Below are 14,348 nucleotides of genomic sequence, written 5' to 3'. Positions count from 1 at the left end.
GTGTAACCACCTGGAACAGTAATAAAAAAGCATTTAATTAGTGCTACCTGGCCAAAACGAGGAGTCTTCGTTTCAGGGTAGGGCCTCACAAAAGGGGCCCAGTGAAAAAAAGGTGACACATTTTTCCCTAGCAATGCTTCAGGGAAACCTGAACACTTGTGAGGAGAGGTTTCAAATGCTGGCATCAAGGGTAGCTGGAAAGTTTTTAAAATTTCTGCTCGAAAAAGGACAAGCGTGGACCTCGTGCAAAATAGCCAGTCCATCGTGCTGGACAGATGGCCCGTCTTGCCTTTTAAACCTGAGGCAACACACAACATCAGCTGAAAAAAACCCCCTGCCTCTACTGATAGGGATGTAGATGCACCTTTTCCTCCCAAGGTTCATTTAAAAAAATAAGACTTGCTTGTCCTCTGCAAACAGGCAGGGCCTGGCAAACGCTAGGCACCAACATTTCTGAACAGCATTTCAACAGCAAAGAGGAAAAACAAGTTCTCTGAAACTAGAGGGCGTTTTTTTGGGTTTTTTTTGTTTTTTAATATCTGCAAGTCATGAGCTCGGGCACCATGACCATGTCTGCACGTCTTGGGGCGGCGGCAGCAGCAGATCAGGACCTTGATTTAGAGTCTCCCCCAGCAGACAGCGCTCCTCCCTTCCTTCAGATTTCGCCTGAAAACCCCAGCACGTACCCTTTAGCTTTTACCTCTCTTATTTAACAAGTATTTGGGATGACTGTTTTTTAAACAAGGTTGAAAAAAACTGAGTAGAAAACATGGGTTTATAAGTGAAACAGTTTCTGAGGAACAGAAAAAAAAAATCACCGTAGAGGTTGACATAGTCCATGTTTGGTCTTGTCAGTGATGAGCGCTTCTGGAAAGCTTATGCAGAAATCAATCCTTCAGCCATGTGGAGTTTTGTACAACTGGGAACTAAATCCCGTTCAAGTAAGTTCCTGCGCGTCCCTCTTCCCCACTGCTGGAGCAGCTGCACTGAAAAACACTGATGAAGACAAGTTTCATCAAGTCCACACACACACTCCCAGGATTACCCCGCCAGGTGTTTGCGGACTGACCATTTGCAATGGGGACCTGGAAGTTTTGAATAAAAACCTATTCCTTTTGCAAAGGTGCCTCTACCCTGCTTGGTTTGTCCAGAAAAGGGCATAGGACAATTTGCACACGAAAGATCACATGCATCTCACAGAGATCAACCCAGCAACATGCTTACTTGCCCTGAGCACATATATGAAATGCAGACTATTTCCCTAATCTGACACTTTTTAATGAGGTTAAACTGGAAGCAACTATGCTAGTACAGCATTAAGAGTGCACGGCTGGCCATAAACTCGAATGGGATCGAGTCGAGTTTGGGGGGCTGGTCCGGGACCCGCGAATCCTGGCGGTTGGAAATGCTCCGTGGACGCGCTTGCGGTCAGGTGCGAGCACACGCTGCTGCCAAGGAAGGCGCCGTGCCCTCCCACGCGTGGCTGCTTGCTTGGCGTGTCCTCCCCCAGAAGGAAAAGGGCTCGGGTCCGATTCCCAAGTGCCCAGGGACCGCTGGCAGGAGGAAGCTCTCCATCGCTTTCCTCCCATTCTCACCCCAACAGCCCTCCGACCCCCTCTTGCTCGCTCTCTCCCCCCCATATCCAGCCCCGCAGGCCCCTGGCATCAGGGGAGAAACGGCAGCTTCCCCAGCCCCCAAAACAACCATGAGCAGCTGCTACAGACCCTCGTGCTGTTGATTTTCTCTGCCCCAATACAACCAGGAGGATGGAGATGCCAGACCGCCTGCAGCACCTTGCCACAGCGGTTGGGACGCTGAGCTGGACCGGATGCCCCCGGGCTTTGCCGGCTCTGTGGTTTGGGGGAAACGGAGGAGCCGCCGCAGGAGGGGCAGTCGGGCAGAGCGAGGTGAAGCATCTGTGTGGGCACCCGCGGTCCCCGCGCAGCCAGCCACTTCACAAGGCATTCAGCATCTTCCTACGCCTCCTTAGGCCAGGCTGTACGTACTCGCTCGAGAGGAACTACCTGTTCCTGCCGGTATTTTGTAAATGAGGCCAGGCCAGCTACCTCGACAGGAGAAATAACCACGGTTCCCACCAGTGCCCGGAGAAGGGCACTTGTATTTCTGCCTTGCAGAGCAAGCCCGCTTGGCTCTCTGCCACAGCTAAGGGTTAAAAATCTCTTGCCATCCATAATCATTGCTTCTCCGAGATCACATGAGCCTATTGCATCGTGGTACAAAAGGCCTGATTTAATCCCAGTTGCAGACGACTCACATTGTACTCGCGGACTTCTAGCAATGTTAGGCTATCGGGTTTCCAACTAATATCCAAGCCACAGCCCAAGCAGAGGAGAGGAACAAAGACTTCTTTGTTACAGAAAAAAAATTCCCTAAAGATATTAACAGTGCAGCAGAGTTCAAACTGTTAAATGATTCAAATATTATTTAATGAATACATTTGAAATGAGGTCTTACAACCCATAACACTTTTAGATCATCATTTACCAGGAATCCGCCTCTTCGTTTACTCCTTTATGAAGTCGTTGCTTTCAGGTTTTAATTATATCCATTCTCCTTCCAGGCTTTTGCAGGGACTTCCCTTGTTGGCACAGCTCAGCACTTTTTATTATAGAATTTAGTCTGTGACTACTGGATCTTCCAGAAACCTTTTAATCACATTCATTTAATTTGCCTTGGTCTATATTATATAACCATGTGAGCTACAGACCTCGTTACAAAAAGTAGCAGTACAATCGCCTTCTCTCACGTGGTGCAGAACGAAACAGGACTTTTAACACGAGGGAATTTTGTTCAAGTACAAATGAAACCCATGTGCCCCCTTCTAATTGGGCCAAGAGTTAGGAATGTGGAGATCAGTTTAGGTCTATACTTCAAACTCCTTGTGCGAGGCCGGAGGATTTAATTCTGAACTAGAAAGTCATGCAACTTGCAAAGGAAAGGAAAAGAAAAAAAAAAAATCAGCTGTGATGCACAGCATGAAACATTTTCTAGAAAGCAGCAAGTCCAAGAGGCCTGGAAGAAGAGAGCAAGTCAAATGAGTTGGTTGAGCCCAGCGTGACAGGGGGAAAAGTAGCCACTGCTTCTCTCTGGAAAGGGGTTAGTTGTGTAACTCGAGGGGCAAGAGTCTTAATCCATCATCATCCTTGCGTAGCTGTGCGCTCTGGCTTCTGCTGAGGGAGTGACAGAGCATATCCAGAAGAAAAAACAAAGAGCAACACAACAGCATACAAGGGCCGAAGGAAAAGGAACCAGGACAACTTCGGATGCTCTGCAATGCGCTCTTCGCATGTAGCAAGACGTACATACATAGCCCGTAACAAAGCCTGGATCATTTGTACATCTGCAGCCTGTGCCGTGTACATTTGTGCAGCCATTCTGCATCTCCACTCAGAAAATTCAGACCTGGTGTAAACGTGACTGTCCTGCCCGCACTACAGCATCCACCGCTGCTACCACTAGTAGCAAATGAAGGCCCAGACCTCCCCAGTCCTTTCATATATGTCTGTGGGGAGAAGGTTCCCAATCCTCCTCTGGTTGCGACTATCAAGCACAATAATGTCACTGGCTTCAGGGCACCGAATGCTTCCCAGCTCCAGGCAGCGCAAGAAGGGGACCAAAGAACAGCCCGTATCTTGCCGCCATCTGAAGTGCAACTGCACCACGGCCCGTACACCTGGGAGGTCTCTTGTGAAAAGGAGCTCCGAGGGCCGCAGAGATGCGTGCTGTGATCGGGCATTGTTTATTCAGCTGATGTGCAAAACCATCTGCACTTCCTTGCAGCTCTGCATACAAAAAGCAATCGATGGTAGTATCCCTTCTTCGCTTCCTGGCACCAGCCCCGGCAGAGATGGACCAGGACAGCTGGCACAAACGAGAGAAAACCGGGGAATGCATGCTTGCTTCCTCCTTTGGTTTTAAGACCATTTTAAGGACCCATTTGGCACTTCCTCCGTTATTGGGCTACAAAGATGTCTCCCCTCACCCTGGCCGTACAGAATTTAGGGGAAGAGCAGTTCAGAGAAAGCAATGATCGCTGCAAGGTAACAGCATCAAGGAAGGAAGGACTCATTTTACCTCCACTAAACAGACAGTAAAAAATCAGGGCAAACGCTGGAACAAGCCCTGCGGCTCCTGCGACTCCACAACAGGCTAGAGAAAGAGTCACGCAGGGGATGGGCGCCGCGCAGAGCCTTTGCACTTTGTACGGCTTTAACGAGGCTGTCCGGGGCTTCAAGAACCGGGGGCGGATGTTGTTTTTAAATTGAAATAAATAAATGAGTAGCGATGATGAGAATAGGAGCTCTTTGTGATGCAGGGGTCAGATGGATGACCCCAGGTTTTGTTTCTAAGTTCAGCTACGATTCTATACAGGCTAAAATGAAGTCCCAATGGGATATCGGATTTGCAGTCAGACAGCGTGCCTATGGATCAGGCAAGGCCGCTAAATCACTTAGCTGGTGAGGAAGGGATAGCTTGCTGAAATCCCGAGTGCGGGAGAGAAGTCTACGTTCTCGTGTTTGGGGATTTATACAAATATTGCACAGTGGCCGCTGGCCAAAATCTCAAAATATTCACACGCGCGCACACAGGCTAATGCTTACGCCCATATGGGGGTCTCTGTACACGCACCACCCGATTTTGCTCTTACAACAAAGGTGCTAGTGAAAAAAATGGTGCTCAAACCTTTACAGAAAGATCCAAGTTGAGAACTTCCTAATTGCCAGGATTTGCAAACAAGATGGTGTCAGTGGGAGTACAGTCACAGACAGCAGAGGCAGCTTAATTTCCATATTTAAACTAAAGCTGAGAGATGTTCAGAGGAACAAACACTCTTAAGATTTCTGTGGAGCTTTTTTTAGCCAAATACTCTTGCCTGCTCAAGCAGCACTTACCACTGAAGATTTGGTTCATACAACCACATTTCTTTTCTCCTTCCACTTGCAAATCTATTTTTAATTTCTGAAAGCCACACAAGACCTAAATGCCAAGCAAAGGAACACAATGAGGTTTTGTCACTGTGCTTAATTAAAAATATCCCACCAACCTGGTTAGAAAGTATTGCACTCCCTTGCCTCAAACCAGAACTCTCCTCCGAATGCTCAGTATTCAGCGACCCCTGCTGCCCAGCGGAGTTGGAGCAGCCGACGCACGTCCCCGTTGCACACCGAACACAACAATTATCTGAGAGAAGTGCGGCTGATTTAAAAGAAAAGAAAAAATGAAGATGTCAGGAACTGCTTTCACCACCCAGAATACCAGATGTCACCACCCATTCGTTTCTTGCTGCCCTTCGGCATTCGACCTGCAAGCATCTCTTTGTCTGGACTGAGCTGAGAGGGTCTCAGCCCCTGTTGAACCGTCACCTCTTCTACTGGGTAAGGCCTCGGCAGGGCATGCTGCAGTTGACTAAGACCCAGGCAGCGTTTTTGATGGATCCCCGTCCCAGCGGTGCCGTCACTGCTCCAAGCCCAATGGTGCGGAGAAACACCAGAGTCCTGGACGTGCAGGGCACTTTTAGCCTCTCCCAGTCATCTTCATCCACAGCTTGCTTTCCTTCGACAATGGAGACACCACCTGTGTCCGCACACAATGCACACCAGACCCCAAAGCAGTGCATTTGGGGGACTCCCGGATCTCCTCGTCGGTGAGACCAACCAGTACACAACACGGAGGAAACTTATCTGGCTTCCCAGGGGAAGGGCTTCTGCTTCCTGCCTCCACTCGTGGGTGCTTTGCAGCAGGCTCACCTGCGCAGGTGCACAGCTACGGTGACACAACCGGTGCTGCGAAGGGTCACTGCCACCTTCTGTGTGCTCCATTGCACCCACATCACTATCTGCTTATAGCTATGTCCGGCCCCCAGAAGCAGCTTGCTAACAGGCCTGCTATGCAAGCATTTCAGATGCTCGGGTATCGCCACCCCAGCACTGGCAGCAAGTCTGTTAGGGGAATTTTAGTTCTATAACTCGCATTCCTGTAATGGGCAAGAAAGGGGTCCATAAAGTGGGGGACGGGAGGGTCTTGTGGGACTTGGGACAGCCGGGTTCATGTCTCAATTCAGCCTCAAACCTCTATGCGATCTGCAACAAGCAACTTCAGTCTCGCAGGGAGAAGGCTCCCTCCTGTCCTGGTGCTGTCCTAGATGGCGGGCTGCATGGGAGAGTAGCTGCCTCCTTGCTGCAGGTACACACCATGCCCAGCGCAGCGGGGTCCTGACCACATCTGAGGAGCATCAATGCCTCTGCCACACAAGCAGCAGCAGCAAAACCCTTGGGGACCACACATGCCATAAAAACAAGCCACCCAGGCCATGTGTCAGTGGGTCAGGGCTAGCCAGGAGACCCGGGTCTCTCCCCTGGGGGTGCACGTGCCCTGGGGCTGCTGCGCAGGGGAGCATTGCATGGCAGCTAACCCGTCGGTGGGGCTGCTCCAAGACCCCCTCTCACATTTAGCAAACAGGTTTAGCTGGGCAGGAGAGCCAAGACCCACACAGGAGCTACTGTACCGGAGCCCAGGCGGTGGCTTTCTGCCCTGACAAGGGCCATAGAAGCGTTTGGATAAACAGACCGTACAGAAGTCACTGAACACTGCAAACGTTGGCACGAGGTCTTAGTAAAACAACTGAAAGGAAAAGCACGTCGGTTTATATAAACCTATTTAGCAAGTGGCCAACAGGAACAGGAGGAGATGTGTGGGTGTTCGTTACAAGTACCTTTGTTTAACCAACAAAGTGCATTTCACCCAAAAGTCACTCCAAGGTTTCCTGTGCCTCCGCAGCAATGCTTCTATTTATTTCAAAGCACAGGCAGTTCGTTAGCAGACATCCCATTCTAATTAGAGTAAGTTACATCTCTCTCTTCAAGAAGTTGGCAAGTTCCCAATGATATGATGAGAAAAGTTATGATGAAGTAATTATGGTGATCAGGACCATATATTTAGCTTTTCCTGTTCAGTGCACTCTTCCAGCCGTAGTCTTCCCGTGCTGCATAACACGTTGGTTTATTTATTACGGGTGCCATGTGCCCAAGACTGAAGCTTTGATAAAATGTGCTCACTGATGCTTGGTGCAGGAAAGCCTTTTGTTTGTTTCTGTAGGAGACTGCTGTAGCTCAGGGCCAAAGACTGGTGTGTAGTCGTTTCACTGCAGGAGAGACTATTTCCCAGCTTCTAAGTGCTTCTATTTGCCAGAACCGTAAGGAGAAGGAAACACCGCTCCCTTTCAAATGCCACAGGGATTTTGCTCAGCAGGTAGGAGAGAGAAAGGGGGAACGTTGATCTGTAATCCTGAAAGTGCATAAAAGTGGGTAGGCCGGGAGCCGTCGCGGTCAGGACCGGGGGCACGGTGCACCGGTTTGCAGGGGTGCATAAGCCACGCGGACAGACAGCAATGCACAACAAGCACAAGCGGGCACACGCCTTTCTGTGTAGCCGTGTAATCAGACTCACGGCAGACCGAGGTACCCGAGCTTCCAACAACGAGTCCTGGGCTCTCCTAAGAGTCTGCACACAGCTTGGAGGCAATCCAGCAAACGGCCCGGCTAAGCCGTGACGAGGAGCATGGCCACTGTTCTTCCCATGGTATTGCTTCCTTCCCAGACTGACATATTTTCCACTAATGCTACTCTGGACATTTGAACCAACTCTTGTACATAGGAGGCAGCCAGGGTTTCCCCTATAGCTGCTAGTACAAAGGCTTTACCTAAACTCCTCTGCAGCACGAATGCCCGTGCCTGTTTGAGGAGCTTTGCGCATAAGAATCTGGGAAATAGTTCAAACTTCAGTAATTCCACGCTTAGATAGGAACAGTCACATACCAGAGACTTGAGAGCGACGATAAAACCAGAGTTGTTCAAGCCTCGAATGCCAATAAGCAACTGCCCAAAAAACAATGTTAACGTTCCCTGACCTTTGTACGTAGCCCAGGAATCCAGCATTCGTATCGCATCCATCTCGGCGGAAGCTATCAGCCATGCAAATAAAGATGTTTATCAGAGTAACCAACGTGCCTATTTTATTTTTAATGCTCAATTACTTCTGACCTAGCAATTATGATTTAGTGATACATAGAAATGTCAACTGCTCTAACCGCAAATCAGCCACGAGTTCCTCTTCTCAATTGGTGACTTTGCAAAGCATCCCACAAATAAACCAGAACCAGCTGAGCGCACAGGAGGTAGAGAGAACAGCATGTACCATGCAGCCCTTCGCACACCACGCGGAGCCCAGTCCTGCGGCCCGAGGCTCTCCGAAGCCACCCAGGAGGGTGGCAAAGCGCCCCCCCGAGATGCCCGGCGCTGTCACTGGGCGCGTGCCACCGTGCAGCTGTGGCTACCGCCTCTCACCTTCCTCAGCGCCTCTCGTGGCACCGTCCTACAAGCCGCAGCCACGACGGCCCGTGTCCCGTCTGCCTGCGGACAATGGAGCCAGGTCTCATTACCCAGTTCAAGACCCTTCATGAGACCCGCTCCGCTTCCCCCAGGGCAACTAAACCCAACCCAAGCTCCTGCAGAAGAGCACCTTGTGCCCGCTCTACGCAGTCAAACGCCCGGTGTTTCTCAGGGGCATCCACTCACAGCCCAGCCCAGCCCAGCCCGGCAGCTGGCCTGCCTCAGTTTCCCCAGCAGGTTCTCAGCCCACTTCAGCCCATCTATCACCCTCCCTCTCCAAGTCACAGCTCACCTTCTCACACAACCCTACAGCCTGCTGGGCTCTGCCCCTGCCTCTGCAAGCTGCGGCCATAGGGCCCAAGGCCAACCAGTGGGTCCTGGTAATAGATCCGGTGTTTCCCAGGGGCCAGGCCTCCTGCCCTGCAGGGAGGGCCAGCAGACCAGCTTCCAGGTCCCCCGGCCCCACCCTCCTCCCCACACCAGATCGGCCCCAGCTGAGCTCTGCTCCCAGTCATTGCAACTCCCCGGGTCAGACTGGAGCACAGGCGCAGCCTCCTTAACTGGGGCACTGCAGCTCATTTACCCCTACCTGGCTCAGGTGGGCAGCGTGCCCCACCGCACCCAGCCATCTAGAAAGACCAACCCCATGTCTGAAGTGAGCAGTACATGCAACTCCCAGGGTCACACCAAGCTGTTATTCCCCCCGACACAAGCCTCAGCACACTTTTCCTGTACTGAAGAGTGAAACGCTTATTTACTCCAACTCTTTTAGAGGAGGTTGAGATGTTAAAATGCACGTCAGGCCCAGTTAAAAATAAAGCTCGAAATAAGGCCTCAAGGCAGCCCTGTTCAGCAGCTCTGGGATTCAAAGGATGCAATGCCAGGAGAAGGAAGCTCTTATACATCATCGGTGGGCCCAAAATAGCTTTATCTGACCATCCAATACACGGTGTACTTCCCGAGACGCGCGTGTCACCGTGCCAGCCTGCTGAGGGTCACAGGTTCAGCTGCTACGAGCACAAAGGTTTCAAGTGACAGAAGCAATATTAATCCTCCTCCGTGCTGGTGGATGCAAGCAGATAATAGCTGTGCTCCGAGATGGCAAAACCTGCAAATCCACCCGCTGCTAGAAAACAGAGGCTGCAGGCAGCAAGATAACATTTTCAGTGATATTAGCTGGAGCAGCCGGGAGGCAGGAATTAGGCTGCCCAATAATCGACGTGCTGGTAGCGTTTCACCTCCGCCTGCAAAAGGGACGTCACCTTCTTCGGCAGGCCGGTCGCGACGGTCCCCGACCCTTTGTTTCGGGTGGTTGGCGAGGACCCGGGTGGCCACGACTGGAGCCATCTCTGTGGGACACCTCCACGCAGCTGGAAGGGGTGGACAGATCTCCAAAGGAGATCATCTGGTGCCCATTCAATCATGGCACCCAGCTCTGCTTCCTGTTAGCAGTTCGCTGGAGTCCTTCTGCCTCTTCCCAGCCAGCAAAATGCCTGGCTAAGTCAGAGTGGAAATGGGGCATTGATGCAAGGCGGCACAGTCAACGTTTACTAGCATTAAAAATTAAAACAGACCTCTCTTACAGCTGCTCGCGTGCATCCGAGGTCCACTACCGCGGAGGTGAAAAAAGACAACTACTTTCCCCCTCACCTGCAGGTCAGGAGCAAACATTTTGCTGGGTAGGACTCTGCTAAAGGCAGCAACAATTGAATTCCTCTCTGTTTCCATTACTGGGAGACGCACGTCATTGAAAAGTTTTCACTGCTCCTTTTGTGCCGAGACGAGCGTTTTGCACAAATCACCAGACTCTTGCAGGCACAACTGTGGCTCAACGGGCGATTAACAGCCACCATTAAATTATTGGAGGGATGCCTCCCAACACAGCAAGCTGCAACGGGGTCTCCAGCAGGCTGGGGAGTACAAATGGCCCTCTCAGCAGACAGAGAATAACCCCATTCATGCCTCCCCTAAATTCGCTCCGTTCCTGCTCCTGGTACAGAACTAGCAGCAAATTGGAATTCTTTCCACCCGCCTAAAGTAAGCAATTGGTTCCAGAAAATCCCGAGTGCATTTGTAATGGAAAAAGTGACCTCTCTTTTAAAGAGGCAACATGCAGAATTACCTTGCAAATGGGCAACCCTCCTGCACCACGCTGAGAAGTTCAAGCAGCCGAATAGCTAACCTGTCTCGCCTCGGTTTGGCCCCTTCCCAGCTCCTTCCCTGGCATTTCGGTCTTGTCTCGATGCGCTCGTGCACACGCTGCTCTTGGGATCGCACATCCCGTTCCCTGGCCGTGCTGTGGTTAGAGCACAACCCAAGGGCCGTGTTTCCCCGACACATTTCCACAAGTGTAAACTACCGCCCTGTGCGACACGGCGCTGCCTCCCTAGGTGTTCTGTTAAATGGTATTTAGCCCTTTCATTTGTTTTCATTGCGATTTTTTTTATTTACAGCGTTAGGCGCAGCGGCTGTGGGTAGCGGCACAGCTAATTGCATCGCACCAACCTTTTACCCAGCTGCAGCCCGGTACCGGGGAAGGCCGCAGGTCTGAGTCGTCTGTTCCCGCTGGACCGGTGGTCTGCTCTTAGTCCCCTCTTCTCCCTTGTAGCAATACACAAGACAAAGTTAAGAGAATATTTAAAAAAAAATATTTGCAGAAATGTGGTGCCTGGCGCATGCAAAGAAGTTGCATGCAAACGGGGGGGTGGAAGATTGCTGTCGAAGGCTGTGCTTCATTTCCCCAGTCAATTGGCCCCATCACCCCATGGAGGTCGATAGTCTCCGACCCCGGGACCCACAACCAGTGCCTTATCCAGAACCCAACACAACTCTGGTTTCTTTGTCCCACCTCCCCTGGACGCCATTCAAGCGACTTCTCCTACAGAGAGGGGAGAAAGGAAAGCTGCTCCCACGCCGGGTGCTCAAGCAATGGGAGCAGGTGCTAGGCAGGAGCGACTACTCGGGTCGGCTGGGCTGGGCCACTGCGTTTTGGACTGGGATAAGCTGCCTTTGTGCTCATTGCAATGGGGAAAAGGCCTCACTGCGCTCAGGCCAGCCTAGTAGCCTGGCACCGGGCCAGCAAAGCGCTCGAGTCCCATGGATGCAAGTGGGACGTCGGTGCCTGAGGGAGGAAGGTCAGGACATGACCTTAAATTCCAGCTGTGCCGCTCCCCCCGCGCCCCAGCCCTCGCTACAGCCAAGGCCTCTGTCTGCGGAGCTGGCGGCCAGGAGATGCTCCTGCGGAAACCAGCAACCCAGCCCCCCCCGGTGTTTCCAGCTGCCCTCTGCCTCGTTTCCTGCCTCCGGACAGGCCCGGGGCGCTGCTCTCCAGCTGCTCCTCAACCGGGAAAAGGCTTCCCCAAACAAAGAGAACTGCCAGGTCAGACGGCAGAACCGTCCCGGTCTTGGCGGCTCCGGCTTGCTGCGGGCTGGACTGCTGCCCGCCCTGCCTGCAGCTGCCGGCTTCCCAGGCGACTCCCAGCCCACGCCTGCCGAGGCCACGGCCTCCGGAGCCCGGCCACGCAAACAGCAGCAGCTTCCCGTACCTGTGACCAGCGTCGGTCAAGGTGAGATGGACCCAGCTGCTCACACCCTCTTCGGCCGGAGAAGCACCCAGACGTGGGCCTGGTTTCTCCCGTAGCCCATCGCGGGGCTGGTCAGTCCCAGCTCAGTCGGGTGAATTTGGTGCCTGGCAGGGAGGGACCATGCAGAAAGGTTTCCAAGAGCCACCACGGGTCTTCCTCGAGACCTGGACCCCGGCAAGCCAGACTCGGCTGCACGGGTGCTCCTCCCAGCTCGACATTTCTAACCCGCGAGGCCAGGCAGTCGTGTCCGTGGGGAGCAGCTCAGGGCCCCGTGGCACAGGCGTGGCAGGGTCCACACAAGGGCTTGCATGGCTCGGGCCCCCTCCCCTGCTGCACCGGGAAATCAGCCTGGCCGACATCTAGCGTGGCACCGTGGCCCGCACGTCTCTGCAGCCCCAGCGCCGACTGCTCTCCCTGCCCACGTGCCCGCGCAAAACACCCCCCAGACAGCATCGCGCTCCCTGTTTTGTGCTCCATGAAGGGACAGGCTGCAGCAGGGATGCTCTTTGTCCATCAGCACCAGATTAAGGGGTTCAGCTTCCCTGCTCTCCAAAAGAGAAAGGGGAAACCCAGCAGCGGCAGCTGCTCACCTGGTCCTTTCCGCCCGGGGACCCCGCCACCTCCCTATCCCTGCAGAGACGCCGGGCTGCCCAGCAGCGATGCTCGCAAACAGCTCACCACGGGCGCCTGTGCAGGGAGCTGCTCAGGTTATGAAAGCACCTGGTACAAACTCCTGCTCATGCCATGAACTGAGCTCTAGCACAAATCGTCCCTGCCTAGGCTGGTGGAGTCAAAGGTGTTAATTAAACGCATCAATAAATAAAGGTATGGAATCACCTGTGGCCACAGATGTTGAGCTGGTAACGTCTCCTGTCCACTTGTTCGAGGAGGCGACTTCAAAGGTAAAGGACAGCAAGTACCAGTGGGGCAGGAATCATTTCTGCAGTGGCCAAAGAGGTACTCGTTAGCACCCAAAGTCTCCACCTTTAGGCACTACCTTAATTACCCTGGTGCAGTACTGATGGCAACAGCATCGCGCTGAACCTGGGGGCTGGGCTCACCGCCGCCTCATCGTGTTGGGAGGGTTTTCTCCTTGTGACTTATTAAGTGCTAAGTGGTTTTCTTGCTTGCTTTGATTTTGGCAACCTGTGCCGCACACCAGGTCCCTCCCCAGCTTCCCTGCCTGCAGGGCCCTGGGTCCAATGTCAGGGCTGGGAAAGGCAAGGGGGAGGAAGCTGGTATCTGACAGCTCTGCAAGGTCACGTTAAGAATGAGCACTCAGCCAGCTCCCTCCTGCGCATGTGTTTATAGTAAGGCCTGGCCCAGACCAGGGGCTGGGAACTCAGATTTACAGCTACAGCAAGCAAGAGCCTTAACCCATTGCACTCTGCTCGGCAGAGAGCTGCATGTTCAAGGCGTCACCGGTCGGGTGTGACATGCCAGCGGCAGGGCTGGAGGCCAGCAGCTGTCGGGACCACATCCGCGGACCACATCTGCATGGAAATGCGTGCCGAGGCCAGGGCAGCTGGGAACGGAGTGAAACAGGGTCGCCAGGCTCCTGAGTCCCGGCCCCAGTGCTGCTTTTCCACCACAGCTGCCTCTGCTCTGTTGCCAGCTCCAGTTTCTCCAGCACGGACCCAGAGACCCCTGAGCCACGGGCCTGGGTGTGGCTGCAGCAGCCCGTGCTATGGAGCAGTTAGGGGACATTGCAGCCAAGGCCTGAGGGACTCGGCCCTTCCCAGGGCTGGGGAAGGTGGGAGTTGGGCTCCAGCTGCAAGGAAAGGCTGAGGGGACCACCGCCCCTGCAGAGCGCTTTTAGGGAAAACAAACTGAGCAACTGGGTCAAAGCAGCAGAAAGGGAAGACCCCAGCAAAGGCCAATGCAGATCCCCTGCACGGGCCTTCAGGCCACGCACAAGCGTGAGTCCGAGTGCAATACTTACGAGGCTGCAGCTGGAACGTGGTTCTCGGCAGTCCGTCGCCGTGAACAAATACTACGCTTACACATCCGTCGCAAGAGAGCCGTGCTGCATGCCCGTGGCTCCACGTGGCCTTGCCCTCTGGAAGCTGAACAAGCTGCGGAGTTGGTGGGGAAGGAGGGGGGACTCCAGTTTTGCATTTAGCACAAGCCGTACAAGTTCACAGCTGCCGGTTGAAGCATCTTGGCAGGCCCGGATCTGTCCGCAGAGTGACAGACTCCTGCCCGAGGGCTCGGCCCAGCTGCGCGGATGTGGCCGCAGCTCTCAGAGCAGACCTCAGGTGGTGATGCTACTCGGAAGTTCAGGGCTGAGCCCTGCAAGAGCTTCTGCCTCTCCACAATCCTGCTGGCTTTAACGGGGCTGAACCACGTCCAGTCT

The 14,348-nt window shown here is 53.3% G+C and overlaps 1 long non-coding RNA gene across 1 annotated transcript; it reads right to left on the bottom strand.

The window, feature by feature from the left end:
* Positions 1-551: 551 nt before the first annotated feature.
* Positions 552-13,928, bottom strand: LOC109282065 (uncharacterized). The gene is made up of 4 exons (XR_002088944.2): positions 12,830-13,928; positions 11,954-12,096; positions 10,914-11,009; positions 552-996 (listed from the first exon to the last, which is right to left on the bottom strand). It is a non-coding gene; the product is annotated as an uncharacterized LOC109282065 (long non-coding RNA).
* Between the last annotated feature and the right edge of the window lie 420 nt (positions 13,929-14,348).

This window comes from Alligator mississippiensis, chromosome 10 (assembly GCF_030867095.1).
Source record: "Alligator mississippiensis isolate rAllMis1 chromosome 10, rAllMis1, whole genome shotgun sequence".
NCBI classification, from domain to species: Eukaryota; Metazoa; Chordata; order Crocodylia; family Alligatoridae; genus Alligator; species Alligator mississippiensis.
The sequence above is the reverse complement of the archived record's forward strand: the minus strand, read 5'-3'. Positions and strand labels throughout refer to the sequence as shown.